This window comes from Psammomys obesus, unplaced genomic scaffold (genome assembly GCF_907164565.1).
Source record: "Psammomys obesus unplaced genomic scaffold, mPsaObe1.curated_primary_1811, whole genome shotgun sequence".
NCBI classification, from domain to species: Eukaryota; Metazoa; Chordata; class Mammalia; order Rodentia; family Muridae; genus Psammomys; species Psammomys obesus.
Window position 1 is genome coordinate 22,364,711 of NW_026596064.1, and position 20,724 is coordinate 22,385,434.

The 20,724-nt window shown below is 37.7% G+C and overlaps 1 protein-coding gene across 5 annotated transcripts in view; it reads right to left on the bottom strand.

Annotated features, from left to right (window-relative positions):
• The window catches only part of Atp6v1a (ATPase H+ transporting V1 subunit A), a 55,410-nt gene extending 34,831 nt beyond the window's left edge, over window positions 1-20,579 (bottom strand). For 2 of the 5 annotated variants that reach the window (XM_055624898.1, XM_055624896.1), the window contains exon 1: window positions 20,239-20,577. The gene's annotated coding sequence lies outside the window, so the exon portion shown is untranslated. Of the gene's footprint in view, window positions 1-11,130; window positions 11,153-20,224 lie in introns of those variants that run through there. The other 3 variants (XM_055624901.1, XM_055624897.1, XM_055624900.1) reach the window with 3 other exon arrangements.
• Window positions 20,580-20,724: the final 145 nt, after the last annotated feature.

The following is a 20,724-nucleotide window of genomic DNA, read 5'->3' on the forward strand; positions in this document are numbered from 1 at the left end:
CGTTACATATTTTGTAAGTACAAAGGAATATTACTTCAGAAAATCTGGATACTTCTTTGTTTTGGAAGACAGATACCAAGGCTTTTTAGTCAAAAAGCTTGAGTTTAAATTTGTAAATTGCAGCATTGACAAAGTCAAATTCCTTTGACTAGCCTGTTTCATCTGTAGAGTCTAACAGACATCATTGGTCTGCCTGAGAGAAAAATGACATAGAGAGTAACTAATTTAGCCAAGACTGCCTAGCTTCTAAAAGGTATGTTTAATGTAACAGCAGCTGCTTCTGCTTTTTAAGATTTATTTTTTATTATATTTATGTGGTGTGTGTGTACAGGTGCCTGTGAAGGCGGGGTGGGAGGTTAGGGATGTCAGGTCCTCCTAGAGCTGGAATTACAGTGGATTGTCCTCTGGAAGAGCTGTAAGTACTTTTAACCACTGAACTCTTTCCAACTCCTATGCCATCCCTTTGAGAGTCACTATAGGGTCTCATTATGTAGTCTTGGTTGATCTAGAACTCACTATGTAGACCATGCTAGCCTCAAACTCAGAGATCTACCTGCCTCGCTCTCCTGAGGACTATAATGAAAGGTATAGTTATGACTTTTTCTTTCTTTTTAATGTAGATGAGTGTTCGGCCTGCACGTATGTAGTATGTATGTATGTATGCCACATGCATGACTGATGACTGCAGGTCAAGAGGGCAGAGCCCCTGGAACTAGTTAAAGATAGTTGTTAGCCACCATGTGGGTGCTACGAACCAAATCCAGATCATCTACAATAGCAACAAATGCTTTTATTCTCGAAGTCACCTTTTCAGGCTTTTTCTATTGTTTGAGCAAAACATAATTGCCTGTGTAGTCTTTTTAAAAATTATACTATGTAATTTATCATAATTTTATTTACTAAAACAAAATGTGACTTTAACATTAGTGATATGGCAGCTGCTATATTACAGGCAGAAAATATGGTTTACTACCCAATCTTCCTTTCAATCATCTTCTGGCATGGTGAGAGAAAAGCCAGCTAGCCAGTTAAAATTTGGAGATGTGTATGTTCTCAGAAGCAGCACCGGTTGATTTTAGAAGAATACAAAGCCAAGATAACTGAAGAGTGCCTTACAGGAGGTGAAGCTAAAACTAAAAAGATGAACAAGGAGGCATCAGACTATACAGTAATCATTTAATTCTCCTGGGCTATAGAAAGGCCTTCTTTAGATTCCATGAGGCCAAACAGTTATCTTTTGTAATTTTTAAAATAGATATTTGTGGGGCAAGTAGGTGGGTCACCCCACGTTATGGACTCTACTTCACTCGTCACTGCTTAGTATGTGGCAGCACTTAGATACCCCAAGAGACAGAGCAGAACTCAAACTTGGAACAACAGATATTTATATTCTGGGTCTTCCCAATATATATAACAATGATTAATGGAAAGAAATCAAATAGGTTTGTTTATTTGTCAGTTGTCTTATGGGTTTACCAGTCAGCTGGGAATTTTGGTGACCTATTCTTTTTAAACTTTTAAAAAAAAATGTTTGAGGCACATAGTAGGCATTAGAAGCAATAACATTAAGATAAAAAAAAAAAAGAATCAAAAGCCCAAGTGATAACTCTACAAATTTACTTCTAGATGACTTGTCACCAGATGCATACCTTTGCTTTTCACCTGAGAAATACTCTTAAAACAGCAAATTAAAAGACTTCTTTTTTTCTGCCCTTAGGAGGAATGTTGGGGACAATTCCACTCTTTCAAAAAACAACATAGGGCTGAAGAGGTGGCTCCGTGGTTTAGGGCACTTGTTGCTCTCACACAGGACACATGTTCAGTTTCTAGCGCCTGTATGCTGGCTCGCAACTCTTGTAACTTCAGTTCCAGGGGGCCCAGTGCCCTCGTCTGAACTCTGAGGGCAGCTAAGCATGCATGTGGTGTACATACATGCAAACAAAATATTTGTACACATACATCTAAATTTTTTAAGGCCAATATAAAGAGAAAGGTATGATTAAGAGAAATTTAGCTCTCTCTACTGTGCTACCGTATATAAGGGGAAAGATTACAGATACACCCCTAAACAGCTCTTACCACATCTTTCAGAATAAATTATGACAATTATGAAAATAAGACTTTTTTAAATTGTAAAATTACAGGTACTTTGTATGCTTCTAAAGTGACCACCCTTTAATGGCAATATAAACACTTGTATGTGCTGTGTTCATGTCTCAATGCCCAACCTTTGATCTCTCCATGGTTTGTCTTATCACTTGTATCTGTTCAAATGTATCCACCCTAAGATACATTCGTATAACATTGTCTCCCTCCTCCTGTACTCATTTTCAAGTCCCTTAATTTTTGAGACACAGTTTCATTATGTAACCCTGGCTAGCCTAGACCTTGCTATATATACCAGACTGGCCTCCAACTCACAGAAACCTGTCTCTGCATCCTGAATGCTGGAATTAAAGGCGTGTACTACCATGCCTAATATTCTCAGTTCTCTTCCTTTGGTTTTCTTCATAGCACTTCTAATATATAAAAGAAAAAAAAATCCCATTTATTGTGTGTCTGATCAAGCATGTGAAGAAAATAAGCACTAAGTGAATAGTTTTCAAATAACTTCTTATTGCTTCTTTTACAAATGAAAAATGAAAGAGTGGAAAGTTTAATTAACTTTAACCAACTGAAAAAAAGTACCAAATAGTAAATGCAAGACATGTACTTGAACCAGGGCAGTTGGCCTCTAACCCTATGCTCTTTTGGTATTTATATTCTACTGAATCCTTAATTTACTATGTCAGTTTCTGGTGCTTGCATTGAAAAAATTCTATCTGATAAAGATAATATTCTCTACCTCATCATGACAGTTACTTCAGAATATCTCAAAAGCTCTCTCTTCTCAGATCTATAATCTTTTGAGTTCTTTTCTCTGACCTCTATATCAGCTTTGTCAAGATAATATTTTTTTTTTATTAACCATTTGAGTTTTTTACTGTTTATAGACATACAGGTTACTTCACTTGTAACAGTACATGGTATCACTTTGTACAGGTGATCAAGACAACATTTTATATGAATATGAAAGTGGTTAATTAAAATGAAAATTTGTCAGGTAGACATTATAGAGACTTGATAAGTGACTCGAACTGAGCATATAAAAGTTTGATAAACACTCTCATAACATTAATTTGTTAGCAACCTTTCCTTATTATATATACAACAGTCAAAATAAAAAAATGCCCTACTAAAACCTTTGTGCACTTTAAATATTCATGATCTATGTCAAACTGCAGGGTTTTTTAGCTGTTGTTTTGGTTTTTGAGATAGGATTTCTTTCTGTGTAGTCCTGGCTGTCCTGGAACTCATCCTGTAGACCAGGCTAGCCTCTAACTTACAGAGATCTGTCTGCCTCTGCCAACTGAGTGCTTGGGATATGGTGTGCAACAACCCTGCCCAACAAACAGCAGGTTTTAAGGATGTCAGACACGGGCTGGAGAAGAGCCTGAGCTGTCAGGAGAGCAATCTGTTCTTATAGTGGAGTCTATTCTTGTGCCCAGTTCAAGGGGATCCAATGCCTCTGACCTTCTGAACACACATGAACCTTGGGCACACATATGTACAAAGCCCCCCCCCACACACACACACTTAAAATAAACATGTTTAAAAGCTTTCTAAAGCATTTTCAACAGGAAATTTAGAAGTCATAATAAATTAAGAATTAATCTTATTCCAAGTCTTCACAGTAGAAGGTTCAAGTATACTATGATTTAATGCTCCATAAAATTCCTTCCTTACAGTTATCCCTAATGTTCTCCATTATATAAAAAAGAAATCAAAGCTGAGCATGATGGCAGCACTCAAGAAGGCAGAGGCAGGTGTATCTCTGAGTTCGAGGCCAGCCCGATCTACAAAGTGAGTCCAGACAGAACAGCTATGGCAACACAGAGAAACCCTGTCAAAAAAAAAAAAAAAAAAAAGGAAAGAAACAAAACAAAAAGAAATCAAGGAACAGCAGTGCTGGGATAATATAACTCAGTGATAAAAAAAAAAAAAAAAAAGCACTCACTAAGCAGGCTGGAGTACCTGGGGTACAGCACTACAACCCAGTCATTTAAAAACAAACAAACAAACAAACAAACAAACAAACAAAACACCCAAAAACTCAATGATTGCATTAAAACGTATTTTTAGCTACAGGACTCCTACTTTACTTAAGGATAAACAGCAAATACAATTGACAACTAACACTCCCTTAATCATAAATCATATCCCCTTCATATTTGTGAAAAAGGAAAAATCCAGAAGGCAGCACAGCAACCATCTGACTAGTGAGTCATTGGTGTCTCCCCCACACGCACTGCAGAACACTGCAGTGACAAGCAACACCAGAGGTCTGCTGTCTCACCTCTATTTTATAACACAGACCTCAAACTGTTACTGGTTACTATGCTAAACCCAGTAATGTCTTTTTTCCCTAAAAACTACTTTTTACTACTATAGTTTGGGCTGAAAATAAGGTGAAAGTGACACAAAAAATACTAGGGTTCCAAGATAATTCACATACAAATCTGACACTTCAATGACACTGGAGTGTTATTTAATGTTAATATTTTAAAAAGAACAAACTATCTCATTAAAAGACTAGCTTTGAAGGCATAGGGGTTTTGTTATTTTGTTTTTAAAGAAAAAGAAATCCAGTAGATTTCAATTAAGTACTTAGTTTTTTGTTATTGTAATTGTATGTATTGAAAGGCATACAGTGTTACAGGACATGTATGCAGTATGTAACGAACCAGAACAGTAGGTACGTTTCCACCGCTCCATTTATTTACTGATATACTTTAAAGTTTATCTACTTACCAGTTCTATCAGAAACATATATATGGAAGATTTATTCCACTATGCAAACCCAGCCAGACCCTTCTTCTCTTGCCAATAAAACCTGTAATTTGTTCAAATTTTGGAAGTCTATCATAGTTAACTTCAGATTTTTAGCAATGACTTGCTCGGCAAGAACCTGTTTGGGAACAGTCTGACTAATAAAAGGCAAAAAAAATCCTTTCGGAGCTTCTGAAAGTAATTTCTCTTCTCTTTAACAAAACACAGGCTATGAGGAACAACACCCTCCTGGCAGCTGGTCATCTCCACAGGATGCTGAGTTGTAGCAGGTCTGGGACTCTGGAAAGAGCTGATATGGGTAGGCAGACTACTTTCCTTCAGATCAAAAAGCTCTGGGTCCTTGTTCTTTTACTGATTCACTTAATTGGCCAAAATAGCAATAAAAAAGTAAGTTTCAGGAATAAGTATTTTTACATGTATACACATTTCATAGGATCATTAAGAAAGAATGAATAGATGAGAAGGTAAACTTAAGGTCATTAGTGAAACAGTTTATGAAAATTACTAATATTCTAAGAAAATGTATAAATAAAGCTGTGAGTCAAAAGAGTAGAGAAGCACATTAAGGCAAGCTGGTCTAATAGGATCGGGGAACATGACGCAGAAGTGCATGCATACCTACACACACATCTAAACACACACACACAGAAACACAGACACGTACTCAGTCCAACTCCAGCCCTGTATCAAAAGCATTTTTGAAAAAATAAATAATGAAGACTTAGTCTGGAAACAGACGCTTTAATTTAATCAGTTAGTTAGGCTCAAGCTTAGCTGTTAACCCTTGCCCTTAGTCGTTTTTAATAGCATTTCTAGAAGTGGTCATAATTTCCTTTTCTTTCTGCAATGTGCAAAAGACCTGCATACAGCCACATGGACTTAAAAAAATATTATGCAATATTTTAGAACAATGGAGATTTAATGCAGCAAATAAGAGCTGCATTAAAGCAGCTACCTGCATTTGAAGAGCTACCTTAGAAGGTAAAGGAACGAAGTTCTGAATTAATGATCAAAAGAATAACCCATAATCATAAAAAAAAGACATTTGAATTTATTACTAAGGAACATGGGAAGCAATTTAGTAATATGGCCCTTGAGGAGGCTTCATTTCTATGGTTGTGATAGAATAACCTGACCAAAGGCAACTTAGGGGAAGAAAAGGGCTTATTTTGCTTATAATTCTGTCATTGAGGAGACCTAGTCAAACATCTTTCATAGTCAAAAAGGGAGGAGGAGGAGGACACACATGTGGCTTGCTTGCATTTACCTAGCTTTCTCTTGTCTTACATAGTTCAGAACCCCTGGCTTAGGGAATGATGTGGCCCACAACTGTCTAATTAACAATCGAGGCAACCAAGTCCCCCCAAGTCAGGCCTACTGCCAACCTGATTTAGATAACTCATTACTAAGAAAGACCACATCCAAGGTGATTCTAGCTTGTGTCAAGTCGACAGTGAAAACTAACCAGGAGAGCACTTCACATGGATAAAAGAACCTTTATAACCTGGGTTGAAATATATGACTATGGCAAAAAGTCCACAGATATTTTTCAATTCAGTGGACAAGACATCAGCATTTCTAATGGCTTGCCCAAGTATATTTCAATTAGTAACAGCTACAGTTTATTTATTAAGTTGACTGTAGGTCAAGACAGACTTAGTTATTCATAGAGGCTTTAAATGGCATGATTTGCTAAGGAATTAACTTGGTATTTGCTTAGTCTTCAAAACTGCTCTTGTGCAGCACTTAATTAACCATTACTATAATTAGGAATTTGTGGAACAAATCCAGGTGGGTAGCTCACTTCTCTAATTCTTGAGTTAGGAAAACGAGGCAGGAGGAGCTCAAGTTTAATGCCAGCTTGGGCGATGTAGTGGGCTCCTATCTCAAGAAACTAAAAAGCAGAAAAGTGAGATGTCAGAGGGTAAAAGCTTCTGCCTCCAAACCTGATGACGTGAGTTCAATCCCTGGCACTGACAGGGTGGGAGGAAAAAAAAATAGAGTCCCATGAGTGGTTCACTACCCTCCACATGCTTGCTGGGCCATGCAAGCTCCTACTACCCACATGCATGTGCAACCAAAAAGCAAGAAACAAACTAATCAATGCCCTTCTTTACTTCTGGACTGTAATTGCCAGGAAAACTGGGAGCCACCAGCTTTTGTCATAAAGCAGTCTGGCTGCCCACATAGGACACAAACACCCCGTATTATTCAGTTACAGTCTTAGCTGGGGCATGTGTGAAACAGGAACTCCCATTCCCAGAGTGAAAACTGATAGCCCTTAGAAATAGACTGAATAGAGCTTGGCCTAATACCCAATGACCCAGATTTTTAAAATCAGTACTTCTCTGAAGCCAAACTGAAGCCAAATACTATCAAAGAATAAATTTCAGAAATAAAAGGTATTATTAAACATCCCAAAATATTAGGAAAGTACTTTTATTAAATATATTAACTTACTAAAATTTAAATGTTATGTTTATTAATAATTTTAGTGGTCTAAAATATTAGCCAGAACACAAATAACTCTATAATAACTACAGAGTGTAAAATCTATTATTTAGGCTAGTATTATTTAAAAATTTACACACAACTTAAAAAGTATAAAATGTATACACAGACAGAAAAATTAACAAGTGACTTTTGACAAAAATATAAATTTAATAAAGAACTGCTATCTCTTCAACAGTGACAGTAGAATAAACAGATATGTATATACAAAACCAAAAATCACCACCAAAATACTTCAATCTCACCTACAATATATAAAAAAAACAACTGAAAATGGATGGTAGGCCTAAATGTCAAACCTATAACTGTAAAATGTTCCTTGAGAACCGGAATTAGATTAATTTATTTAACATAGACAAAGAGCAAACTGACAAACTGGACTTTGCAAGAAAATGTTTATAAAGCAGAAATATAATCTTAATATAGTTTCAGAAAAGCAATGCTTTTTTCTTCACAAATTTAGTTTCTAATTTTTTTCTTTTATTAAAATATTTTTCTTCATTCAATATATTCTGATTCTTGTTTCCCTTCCCACAACTCCTCCCAGATCTTTCCCTCTTCCTCACCTACCAAAAGCACTTCCTTTGAAAAGCAACTCTGAATACTCATGAATAAAGAAGACAATGTAGGCTGGTGAGGTAGCACAGCAGATAAAGCACTTGCCATCAAACCTGATGACCTGAGTTCAATCCCTGGGACACATATGATGGAAGGGAAAAATTGATACTCCAAAGTAGTCCTAAGCCTCCAAACTAATACTATGACTTACACATGCACACGAATTAAAAAAATGTAATTTAAAAGGCAAAGACTTAAACATGCTAATATACATAAATACACACATATGGATAACTAATTTAAAAGATGCCTTCTATCATTGATTACTAGTTAAACACAAAACTTTAAACCATGATGCTTATTAGAATGGCTAAAATTTTAAGGTAGTATTAGTGAGGATTAGAAACAGGAACTTTTGGATATATGCCTACGAGTGGTAAAGCTGGATCTTGAGGAAGCACTATTCCTACTTGTCTGAGAAAGCGCCGGATTGATTTCCAAAGTGGTTGTACAAGTTTACATTCCCACCAGCAATGGAGGAGGGTTCCCAATTCTCCACAACCTCTCCAGCGTGTGTTGTCACTTGAGTTTTTAACCTTTGCCATTCTGATGGGTGTAAGGTGAAATCTCAGGGTCATTTCGATTTGCATCTCTCTGATGGCTAAGGACGTTGAACATTTCTTTAAGTGTTTCTCTGCCATTCTATATTCCTCTACAGAGAATTCTCTGTTTTTGCTCAACCATGTTTGTAGCAGCTTTATTCATAATAGCCAGAAACTGGAAACAACCCAGATGTCCATCAACGGAGGAATGGGTACAGCAATTGTGCTATTTTTACACAATGGAATACTACTCAGCAATTATAAACAAGGAAATTATGAAATTTGCAGGCAAATGTTGGGATCTAGAAAAGATCATCCTGAGTGAGGTATCCCAGGAGCAGAAAGACACACATGGTATATATTCACTTATATAGATCTATAAGATAGGATAAACATACTAAAATATGTGCATCTAAAGAAGATAAACAAGAAAGAGGACCCGGGGTAAGATGATCAATCCTCACTTAGAAAAACAAATGGGATGGTCATGGGAAGGAGAAAACAAGTAACAGGACAGGAGCCTACCACAGAAGGCCTCTGAAAGACTCTACCTAGTAGTGTATCAAAGCAGATGTGGAGACTCATAACCAAACCTTCTGCAGAGTGCAAGGAATCATACGATAAAAGGGGGAGGTAATATGACTAGGAGAGGACAGGAGCTCCACAAGGACAAAATATGTCAGGGCACAGGGGTCCTCTATGAGACTGTTTCTCCAACCAAGGACCATGTATGGATATAACCTAGAACCCCTGGATGGTAGCTCAGTATCCAAGTGGGTGCCCTAGTAAGGGGAACAGGAACTATTTCTGACATGAACTCAATGACTGGCTCCTTTACCTCTGCCTCCCCTCTCCCCAAGGGAGGATCAGCCTTGCTAGGTCACAGAGGAAGACATGGTAGCCAGTCCTGAAGATACCTGATATGCTAGGGTCAGATGGAAGGGGAGGATAACCTCCCCTAGCAGTAGACTTGGAAAGGCACAGGGAGATGAGGGAGAGAGGTGAAAAGGGAAGGAGGGTGGGAGTGGGAGGGAATGAGGGAGGTGGCTACGGCTGGGATACAAAGTAAATAAACTGTGATTAACAAAAAAAAAAAAAAAAAAAGAAACAGGAACTTACTTGCCGTGTTGTGGAATGCCTGTGATTCCAGCGATGATAGGAGAGGCAAGGCAGGTGGATCTCTATGAGTTTGAGGCCAACCTGGTCTACAAATTGAGTCCGGGACAGTCAGGGCTAAACAGAGAAACACTGTCTCAGAAAAGAAAATATAAACAACAAAAAGAAACAGGAACTTGCATATATTGCTATCAACAAGTCAGCCATTGTGGTACACACCTCTAATCTCGGTACCCAAGAGGCAGAGGCAGGCAGATCTCTATGCAGTTGGAGGCCAGCCTGGTCTACAATGCAAGTTCCAGGACAGCCAGGGCTACACAGAGAGACCCTTTTTCAAAAAAAAAAAAAAACTAAGTAATGGTATCTTGAATGAGGACTTATAAGATCCTACCCTATTCTCAATAAGACATAAGATTTTTATCTTAAGATCCAGACTAAGTTCTAATACTTTGGTTATACATTTGGTATAGTTCATTGGTTCTAAAAGGCACAGACAGAGTGGGAACTACTTGTTGTTTTGTGTTGCTCTTATTTAAGGCAGTATTAATTGTAACTTTTACCCACAGCCTCAGTCTAATTATCTCTATTTTTGGTTGTTTCCTCAACCCTTCATTTTCCCAGTACAATGTCTTGGCAAGGATGAGATCATGTTTAAAACACAAACACAAATCAATGAACAATAGCAGGTTCTGTATATGTACGTCCAATCCCTCAGGTATCCTGTCTGAGCAGATTCATAGCTTTAAGTTTCTGCTTTGGATCACATCCAAGAGTTTGGTGTCAATTAGTCCACCTGCCTCTTAAGACTCTAAAATGTATTACATTTCAAATAACTTACGGAGCTTGTAATTAATGTGAGTGAAGTCTCTCATTAACCCCTTGTATTACCTAAAGCTGGGGTGCAAGGGCTGCTGAAAACAAGCTATCATGCTCAGCTGTTTACTGTAACTGAAATGCCTTACACAATTTGTTCAATGCATAAAATCAGCACCTTTCAGTTATTTATTAAGAATTATAGCTTTTTTACTCTTTGGGTAACTTAAATTCCAATTTCAAATAATGAAACTCCAATATAAAGTAAGTAGCATTTTAAGTTGTAACCAGAATACTTAATGTTATTTAAAAGTCATAAACCCAAGTGTGTTATTCTCAAATTATCATATTGATTCAAATCGTCATATTGACTAAAGGTGTGCTATCACAATGGTAGATCACACACAATTCAGGAAAGTCAAAGTCATTCAGTAATCTTCTAAGTACTCAATCTAAATTGTAGATTCAAGCAAATTACTAAGGACAAAGTTTAACCTCTGTGCATCCCTAAATTGGAGAGCAACACAGCGATACCTACTAAAATTAAAAAAATGTCATTGTTTTAATGCAGCTACTCCATTTCTAGGAATTTACTGTGTGTGCACAAAATGTTTTATTAATATTCATTTATAGCACTTACTTATGCAAAGATTGGAAAATCCATTGATATGGAGACTTGGGCAAGTGAGATGGCTCAGGCCCTGCAAACCTAGTGACCTGTGTTTGATTCCCAGATCCTACATAAAAGTGGAAAGACAATCAACTCCATAAAGTTGTCCTCTCACCTCGAGTCACCCTCTATCAAACACACACACACGTAAAAACTATAAAGACTAAAGAACTTGTGACAGAATTTGTAAGCTTAATGTCATTAAAACAGTAATAATACCCCCTAAGTTCTATTACTTATAAGCTGTTATATTATTGAACATTTAACCATCACATGCATAATTTTCCTCAATTGGAAAATGGGGATAAGGGTAAGCATCATCTTAGAAGGTTGCTGTGAGGCTTCCATGAGTCATCATAATTAAAGTATTACGAAAAGGGCCTTGCCACTTGTGGTGGCACATGCTGGTAGGATCTGCAGAAGATGCGGAGGCAGAAGGATAAAAAAAAAAAAAAAAAAAAAAGGTCTGAATCACGAACAAGTTCCCTGCACCATTCCATATGACAGTGATGACTCATCAATATAATCCCCAATTAGCATTTGAGGGAGCTTTAACTGGATCAGTGTGAGATATCTCCTGTTAACTGAAAAGAGAGCGGCTCAGAACACTAATCAAAGGTACTACCATTAATGGACAAATACATGGGACTAACAGCTAGTAACAGACAACAGAAATGTATGACTATGCTATACATATAAGCATATATGCATGTAATATATGCTTATACATATATTACCCACTTATTTAAAAAGTACTGCAGATTTTATAAGTTTATGATACAAAACATATATATAATTAAAATAAAATTGGTAATAAAGAGGAAAAAATTAAAAGCAGCAGCATGAGATATAAAAACTGGTATTTTAAATCAGTTGAGTTACAGACTCAACTCCAAACCATCTGCCATTTCCTATTATGGTTTTAAGCAATGCATCAACTTCTAATTTTTAGAAAACAATCAAGCTGTGTGCAGTGGCGTGCATCTGCAAGCCCAGCATTTTGGAGGCTGATTCAATAGGGGCTCAAGTTTGAGATTAGCTTGGGTTACATATCTAGACCGTCTCAAAATCAGTAAATAAAGTCAAGTATTACTTAATTGCAAGCAGTTTAAACTTTGCTTTTTAAAGATTTAAGTTCTTTCTTTTTATTTATGTGCCTGTGTGCCATGTGAGGGTATGTGCTTGTGTTTGGCAGGGCTGGTGAAGGCCAGAAGAAGGTGTCAGATTCCTGACCTGGAGTTATAGGCAGTCATAAGCCACTCAACACTGGTGCTAGGGATCGAATGTATTCTACAGAAGCAGTACACAATCCTAACCCTGATAAATGTCTCTGACCAAATCCCCCAAACCTATTTGAAGTTTGCTTAGAGTGAAAGTTAGTCTTGTAATCTGATGGACTACAAGTGGACTTTTCTCACAATGTTTATATCATATGATTAAGTCAGGTGACAAAAACTACATTTGTGCAATATGTTTTACATTTCCAAGGCATAAAAGATTTTGCAGCATTTAAAACCAACACCAAAAAAAAAAAAAGTCAATCTGAGCCTTATCTGCCAATATCTATTATTTCAGGATACATTTTCGTGACAACTTATTATTAGGTGTCCAATGGTTATTGCAAATAAAACTAATTTATGGAGTTACCAGGATAATTTATTCACTTCTTTCTTCAATACCTAAAAGAAACTGTATTTCAAGTAACTGTCATGTCTAGGCACTTCAAATATTATTTTACTACTTACAGAAACACTGTGATCATTGTAAAAATGGAAACATACACATGGAATGTTTATCTAAGCATTGAGGCAACCACTAAACAATGACTACCTTCTGTTCCTGTGATTCACTGTTCACATAGACATGTGCAAACATGTATGGGTATCTTACTGTGAATACCCTCTACCTCTTTGCCCTGTCTTTTTCTTATTGCCTCTTTTCTATTGTTGATAGGACACACAAAACTCATGTTTCACATATGATTTTATTAAAGTAGAATCTTATTATATACATTTCCGTATATTTTACCTTTATCACTTAAGGTCTGTATTGGAAATCTTCTCAGGATACATTTAGACATCCTTCCAAGTTACCAGGAGACATTCAGCTCCTACTATTGAACAACTTTACAACGTGTCAGAATACAACTGTGCCATAATATAAGTAATACTTCTACTAATAAGTGTTCCCTTACTCCCAGGATTTTGGCATAATCAACATCCATATCCATGTAAAAATGTTCTTGCCTGCTTACTGGTGATTTTATTTCTAAGGAATAGATAGATTTTATGAACACTGATGGAAAAATACATGTACTTCTTTGTTTCTTTCTTTTTCTTTCTCTCTTTTTTTTTGCTTGCTTGTTGGTTTGGTTTGGTTTTTTGAGACAGGTTTTTCTCTGTGTCATTGCCCTCGCTGTCCTGGAACTCCTCTGCAGACCAGGCTGGACTAGAACTCACAGAGATCCACCTGTCTCTGCCTCCTCCCAGCACTGGAATTAAAGGTGTGGGCCACCACGCCTTGCATGTGCTTCTAGTACTAATACTGTTTGTTTACTAAAAATAAAACCAACAAGGAACAATTCATTTCTCTACCAGCATTTACAGGAAAATCTTTCCCCACATATCCCTGCGTTAGACATATTTCACTGTTACTGTATCAATTACTAGTAAGGTTGTAGTTTTTACATTTGTTAAGCTAGATGTAAAATGTTTAAGCTTTTTCTTCTGTGAACTTTCTGGCAACATGGTTCTCTATGTATAGCTCTATCAGGTGGGCTTCTTAAAATTTCTTACCAATAGTAACTCTTTACCTACTATATGTATTTCAAGTGTTTTATTTCAACCATTTGTTTCTATTTCTGATACAAAATTATTTCTATGTAGTTTCATATGTCTATTTTTTTTCCTTTTATAACTTGGAGGTATTCCTCCTTGGTTTAGAGTCTATGTATCAACAAGACTTGACTAGTATTTAAAATGTCTTATTTACATCTAAGCCTTGGAGAAATCAAATTAGTCATGTTTATCATATAAATGTGCCTCCCTTCCACACTTAGGTATCACTTTGTCACGATGGGAATTCCCTTAGACACACACAAGTGCTTACACACATATCTGAGACAGGATCTCATGTACCCACTTCCAGATTATAGGCATGTGAGACTATATCTGCGTTAAGCGGTGCTGGGAGAAGCAGGGCTTTTGCACGTTATGCAGCCACTCTGCCCTTCCCTTCTATTTCTCAGAAACATTTGAACTTATATATTTAAGCTGAAAGTACACACACAAATAAATAGCCTTGTTATATGAGTAAGTGAAAGCATTCTTAAAAAAGGTATTATATAATTTTTAGATGAAACAATTATTCAATGTTTAAATTTAGAGCAAACTTAAAACCAAAAACTGTAGCTGGACCTGGTGGCACAGGCTGGCACCTACATGGGAGGATGAGGTAGAAATCTAACAAGTTCAAGGTTTCCCTAGGTATGGAGCATAGTCAAGGTCAACCTGGGCAACTTAGTGGAACCCCTTTTTCAAGATAAAAAATGAGACCAGATATTAGATGTGGTGGTGTGTGCCTTTAATTACACAGCAGACACAGGTGGATCTCTGAGAGTTCAAGGCCAGCCTGGTCTATATAGCCAATCTAAGACAGCCAAGACTAAATACTGAGACCCTATCTCAAAAAATAAATAAATAAATAGATAGATAGATAAAAATAATCTGAAGAAAATATTTATAATACACATTAACTACTAAAAATGGCTGACTAAAGTTGTGAAATGTAGCAGAGCTACAGAAAAGAGAATTTCAAGTAAATCACATCATCTTACTCACAGAAGCAACTTTTAAAAAAATAAAAACGGCCTCCTTAATATAGCCTAGATTTACCTGCTATCTGTGCAGCCTGGGTTGCCCTCAAATCTGAGATCCTTTTGCTTTATACCCTCTGTAGTGCTGTACTTACAAGTGTGAATCACTGAACATTGACTACCACAACAGCAACTGAGTTTTTAATATGTGCAGGTAAAATAAAGATCTGCTACTCTAAAGATGTAACTCCACTCCAGCTGTCCCTGAATATACACAAACTGTGTTTTATATGTACATATATTTATTCACAATATACTACATATTATATATAATGCTGCTATACAAAGACTTTCTTTCCCTTTTTAATAAGAAAAAGGAAGAGTGCAACTTAAGCTATTTAGACATTAAATAAAAAGCACTCCTACTGTTTATCAACACACATAAAAATGAAGTAAAATGCACTTACTATATCCAAGTTACTCTATAGTGAACTTACATTAATACAAATATTCAGTTGGGGCTGGAAAGATGGCTCAGTAGTTAAGAGAACTGACTGTTCTTCCAGAGGCCACAGGTTCAATTCCCAGCACCCACAAACACCAATGTACATAAAATAAAAACATTATTAAAAAATATTCAATTAGTAAATTGAATATTTATCTTAGTAAATTACTTTCCTTTATGTAAATGAGTATTTTGTCATAATTAAAGAAAAATATAAACTTGAAAAAGGTATATTTCAATTATTTTATTATTCATTAAAGAAGGAAAAAATTCTTATTCTAGTTCATATTCATACTGTTCCTTGTATTGATAAAACTTTAAAATGTGTTTCCTAAAATACAATTCCACACATTAATGATCATAAGCATTGGAAAGTTCTTAACATTAAAAAAAAAAAACAAAACACTAAACTATAGGTAAAACCACAAGGGAATTATGTTGGTATTTTCAGCTTCTACTAATAAACAAGCTTGGAGTCTGTTGGAGCCAGATATGGTGACATTTGAGCCTGCAGTCCAGCTACTTGGGAGACTAAGGTAGACTGACTAGCTTTAGTCTGGGAGTTTGAGTTACAGCAGGGCCAATCTCAAAAAAAATACAGCTAGAAGAGTTTTTTTGTTGTGGTTGTTGTTTTTGGCTTTTTTTTTTTTTTTTCATGATAGACTAATTTCAAATTCTAATCACTCTTTTAGGACATCGTAAGCCTCCCCTACAAGCTCAGTATGTAGGACTGAAGCCTATGTTAATACAATGAGTAAGAATGTCTGCTGGTGGGGTGGCATATGCCTGTAATACCAGTACTTGGATAACCATGTTCAAGGCTAGCCTTAGCTTCCATTAAAAAAAAAAAAAAAAGCATATAAAGCATGTACTAAGCACTGTGTACTCATTATCTACTTCAATAATACCTACAGGCTAGATTTAAACACAAGGAAACTTCATTTTGAGTGCCCAAGGTCAGACACCTAATAATAGCGAAGGCTAAAATCTAATCCCAGATCTCTGGATTGGGAAATCTATTCAGGTAAAGTTTGAATAGACTGCTTTACACTCACATCTCATCTAGTATTTTGTTTTTGCTTTTTGGAGACAGGGTTTCTCTGTGTAGCCTTGGATGTTCTGGACTTGCTTTGTAGACCAGGCTGGCCTCACACTCACAGAGATCCATCTGACACACTCCTGTAGCACCATCTAGCTTTAAAGCTACTTTCTAAAGATTATCTAAGGTTATCTCATTCAACTCATAATACCCTTGGGAAGAAATTTTCTCGGTATGGAACCCTGAAACTTCCATCATTAGCTATGTTTAAAAAGGGATACGAGCAAGACAGAGAAGCTAAATGAAGAGCCTCTAACTTTGGTGCTAAATCACTTGTAGTTTACGTACAACCATTTTTTTCTTCCATTTAGTAAAACTATCCCTGCCTTCTACCTGGATGATAATCATAGGCCTTATCAGTAAACATTATTATTACTGTGGAAGTCATACAAGTTATATGCTTATTCTATTCAGTATTTGGAAACTTGTATTAAACGTTTAATGCTTAGTACACAAACTTAGGAGGAACCACAACCTTAGAAGGAATTACAATCTGTTGGAATTCAAGTGGTTTAATTTGCCTGTTAATTGTTCAACACTCATTCAATGAACAACCAGATCGGCATTTTGTTTGCACAAACAGGGTCTCATTCACTTCAGCACCCTTGTTCAGAAGACAGAATAGAGACTGTCCTTTAACTAAAGGGAGGTTAGTGAGTTACTAATACTTTAGTATAACGACCTTAGGTGATCTATTTCAAAGTAGGAGCTGGAGAGATGGCTCAGAGTGCTCTTCCAAAGGTCTCGAGTTCAAATCCCAACAACCACATGCTGGCTCACAACCATCTATAATGAGATCTGGTGCCCTCTTCCGGCATGCAGGCAGAACACTGCATACATGATAGATAGGTAATATAAAGCTAGAATGTATGTGAGCGTATAGCAGCAGACAGAAATAGTCTATAAGTAAAAATAAAGGAATAGAAAACACTGAATAGTAGCCTAAAGGATTAACTGGCTACCTTGGCCCAAAGGGGAAGGAAACATTTTCACTAAGACTTCAGAGTAAGAAAATAAAGGTTGTTGGGCTTAATTTCGTAATGGTGGACTTACTACCCAATAAATTTCTCTCTCTCTCCCTTTCTCCACAGGGTCTCACTGTGTAGCCCTGGCTGGCCTAGAATTCACTTTGTAGACTAGGCAGGCCTTCAACTCACAGAGATATGCTCTGCATCCCAGTGCTGGGATTAAAGGACTGTGCCACTAGACTCAGAAATTTCATAAACTGATACAGTGTCAGAGATGCTTTCCAATGCTAAAATCATCAATGTGCACAGAATGTCAAACACTTTTCACATTTAATGTCCATAGCTAGTTGCTCACCAGTTCCTACTGGTAATCTCCCAGATTCCATCAGCAGGCTAAATTACTGCTTTCACGAGTTCCCTAAAATTGGAGTAATTAACTGTAAAGTAAAACTGCAGACTCATCCAGCCTCTTTCTTATGAACTTCTCCACTAGTACTCCGTGTTTTCAAACTGGTTTTCTCTAGCCCATTTTGGTGCAAACGCACAGAACTGGTTTGGACTTCCAAAGCACTTAGGAATTCGATTTATTTGGTGGAATATCACATAGACACAAAAGCAGCACCAATTTTTTATCAGGGGACCCATTTTGAAGAAAAATAATGAATAAAATTATATTTCAGGCAGAGGTGATGGCTCAGTCACTAAACTGCTTGTTTTGCAGGTATAAGAATCTGAGTTCGGCTACCCAGGTTCCGTGTAAAAGTCAAGCATGGTGGTGTTCTTTTAACCTCAGTACTCAGGTCAAAGGGAGACTTAAGAATTCCTGGGACTTTCTGGCCAGCTAGGCTCCCTGAATCAGTGAGCTCCGGGTTCAGTAAGAGCACTTACCTCAAAAAAAAAAAAAGGGGGGGGGGAAGGGGAGCAAAAAAGAAAGACACCAATGGCCTCTCCTTCGATGAACATACATCCAAATAAAAATGACAACAAGTGAATGGTTCAGCCAGCTGTGGTGGCATCCATACCACAGAATGATTAGCAACAAAAAGGGATGAACTATTTAAGAATTTATATTTAAGCTTGTTATATAAACGTATTAATACCTATTGTCTAGTCTGGATCACAAGCACAAATTTGGGCAATGCAAGATCATCACAGTAATATATTTAGTAAGCATCAAATAGGCCAGTCTTTCTATTTTGTTAAATTGCTATCATTTTAAGGTTTTAGCTGATCAGAAAATGTGGGAGGGGAAAAAAGTCAGTATGACCAATCACTGTAAGGTAATCATTCATTTTTTCCCATAATTTTTGCTTTCTAGTTTCAAGCATGCATGGAGGCAAGAACCGTATTTCCAGCCCTCAGATTTTTAAATATAAATTCTTCAATTACATTGCTTAGAACTAAGATTTAACTAAAAATCTGATTTCATAAAAGAAAATGTACAACTTAAGTTATAAAAAGTCAAATTTGTAATTTCGTAAGGCCTTCCAAGTCAAAACAAGGAACCTTCTAAGTTTGCAGCACAAATAAGAGAGTTTAGCCCTAAACTGAAAAACATTCCTTTCCTAAAGCGCATTGTTTGACGTGAAAACACTGGCTACATATAAAATGGAGTACAATGGGCTGGGCAGCCCTAGGCAAAACAATTTCTGTATTTTCACAAAATATTATACACTCGAGTCAGAAGAGGTCACTTGAATTTTTTATTTTTTTTTACAAAATGTAAAAGCTAATTAAGAACACAGGTGTTACTTCACAAATTTAAACTGCTAAGGGACTGACTGGAAGGGCAATTAGGTAGGATTTAAAGAAAAAAAAAATGTCAAAAAAAGGAATGATGCCGTAGGCAGAAAAATACAAAGTCAGTAATATCTAGATTTAATCTTCCTGCCTTTATATTATATGAATTTGAATTAACTGTATTTTCAGCTTGATCAGTTTCCTAAGAATCACTTCCCTTTCGTGAAAAGCTCTTTACTTTCCCGTAATCTAGCCTAGGTCTCCAGCCCAATAAGGCAACACCATCTTCCATCGCCTTCTCATTCAACTGAGACTGTCGCATTACCAACACCCTGTTCTGAAGATAGTACAACTGTCTTCTCTCGGAGAAGGAAAAAATGTATAAGTCCCGCTCATATCCTTCCAGTCTCACCCGGACACGCACTGAGCCTCTTGCAAGGATGTCCGACAAATCCCTCAGAATCACTGAGAACGCACATTTGCAGGGAAGCTCCTCGGTGACTCTGCAGTGAGGGCCGTATCAGTGGCATTCCCTCCCAAGCCTGTCTCACCGGAGACGCCTCTGCCTCCAGGGGTTTTCCTATCTTCCTGCTCACCCGGGCGAAGGCCTTTGCCAAGGAAAGGAGCTTTGGGGAATGGGACCCGGTGGTTGTTGCAGACCCCGAGGAATGGCTAAAGCAATCCTAACACCTGAAGCCCCAATGGCTCCAAACAGGGAACCATAATGGCCGCACTCGCTCTCAACCCAGTGGAAGGTGGGCATCACAATCCCGTGTCCATGGACTTAAGGGGGTCCAGAAGAGCTGAAGAAATGAGCTCCTCGCCAGTGCAGGATGGCAACGGGAAGGGAGCCCCAAGCACCGCAGGCCGCGCGGTTCACGCTCCCCAATCCCTATCTCCTCTTACCCCGTCAACCGTCCCCACCAGCCGCCAGTTACCTGTCGCACCTCACCTGCCGGGGCGCGAAGTGCAGAATCAGTACCTAGACCTGACCCAGAGGCTCTGTCACTGAGGGAGGGGAAGTCTTCAGCTGCAAGGGGCGGGCCAGTCCTGGCTAGTCATGTGACCTCCAGCTCCACCCCGCTTACCCTCCCCGGGCACGCTGCACCGTGCAGGCTTGAGTCTCTGCGGGCCGCTCGGGCGTGAACGGTTCCGCGGTTAGCGAAAGCGTTATTTTCTTTTTCACAGTGACTGGGTGATAGGCTACAGTAGAGAAAACGAGGGTGGCAAGGGTTAAAGTGCATCGCTAAGGAAGTGACGTGGAGTCACGCTCTAGGGACCGGAAATGGCGGTGGGGTCCCGCCTCTAGGGCTGGAAGGCTTAAGGGTACCACGTGATGTCAAAAAAAAAAAAAGGGACACTGAGGCTTGCCTGGTGGAAGACAGCCAAGTTATCCGGACCCATCGTTGCCTTTTGAATTTAAAACACGTTTACTGCA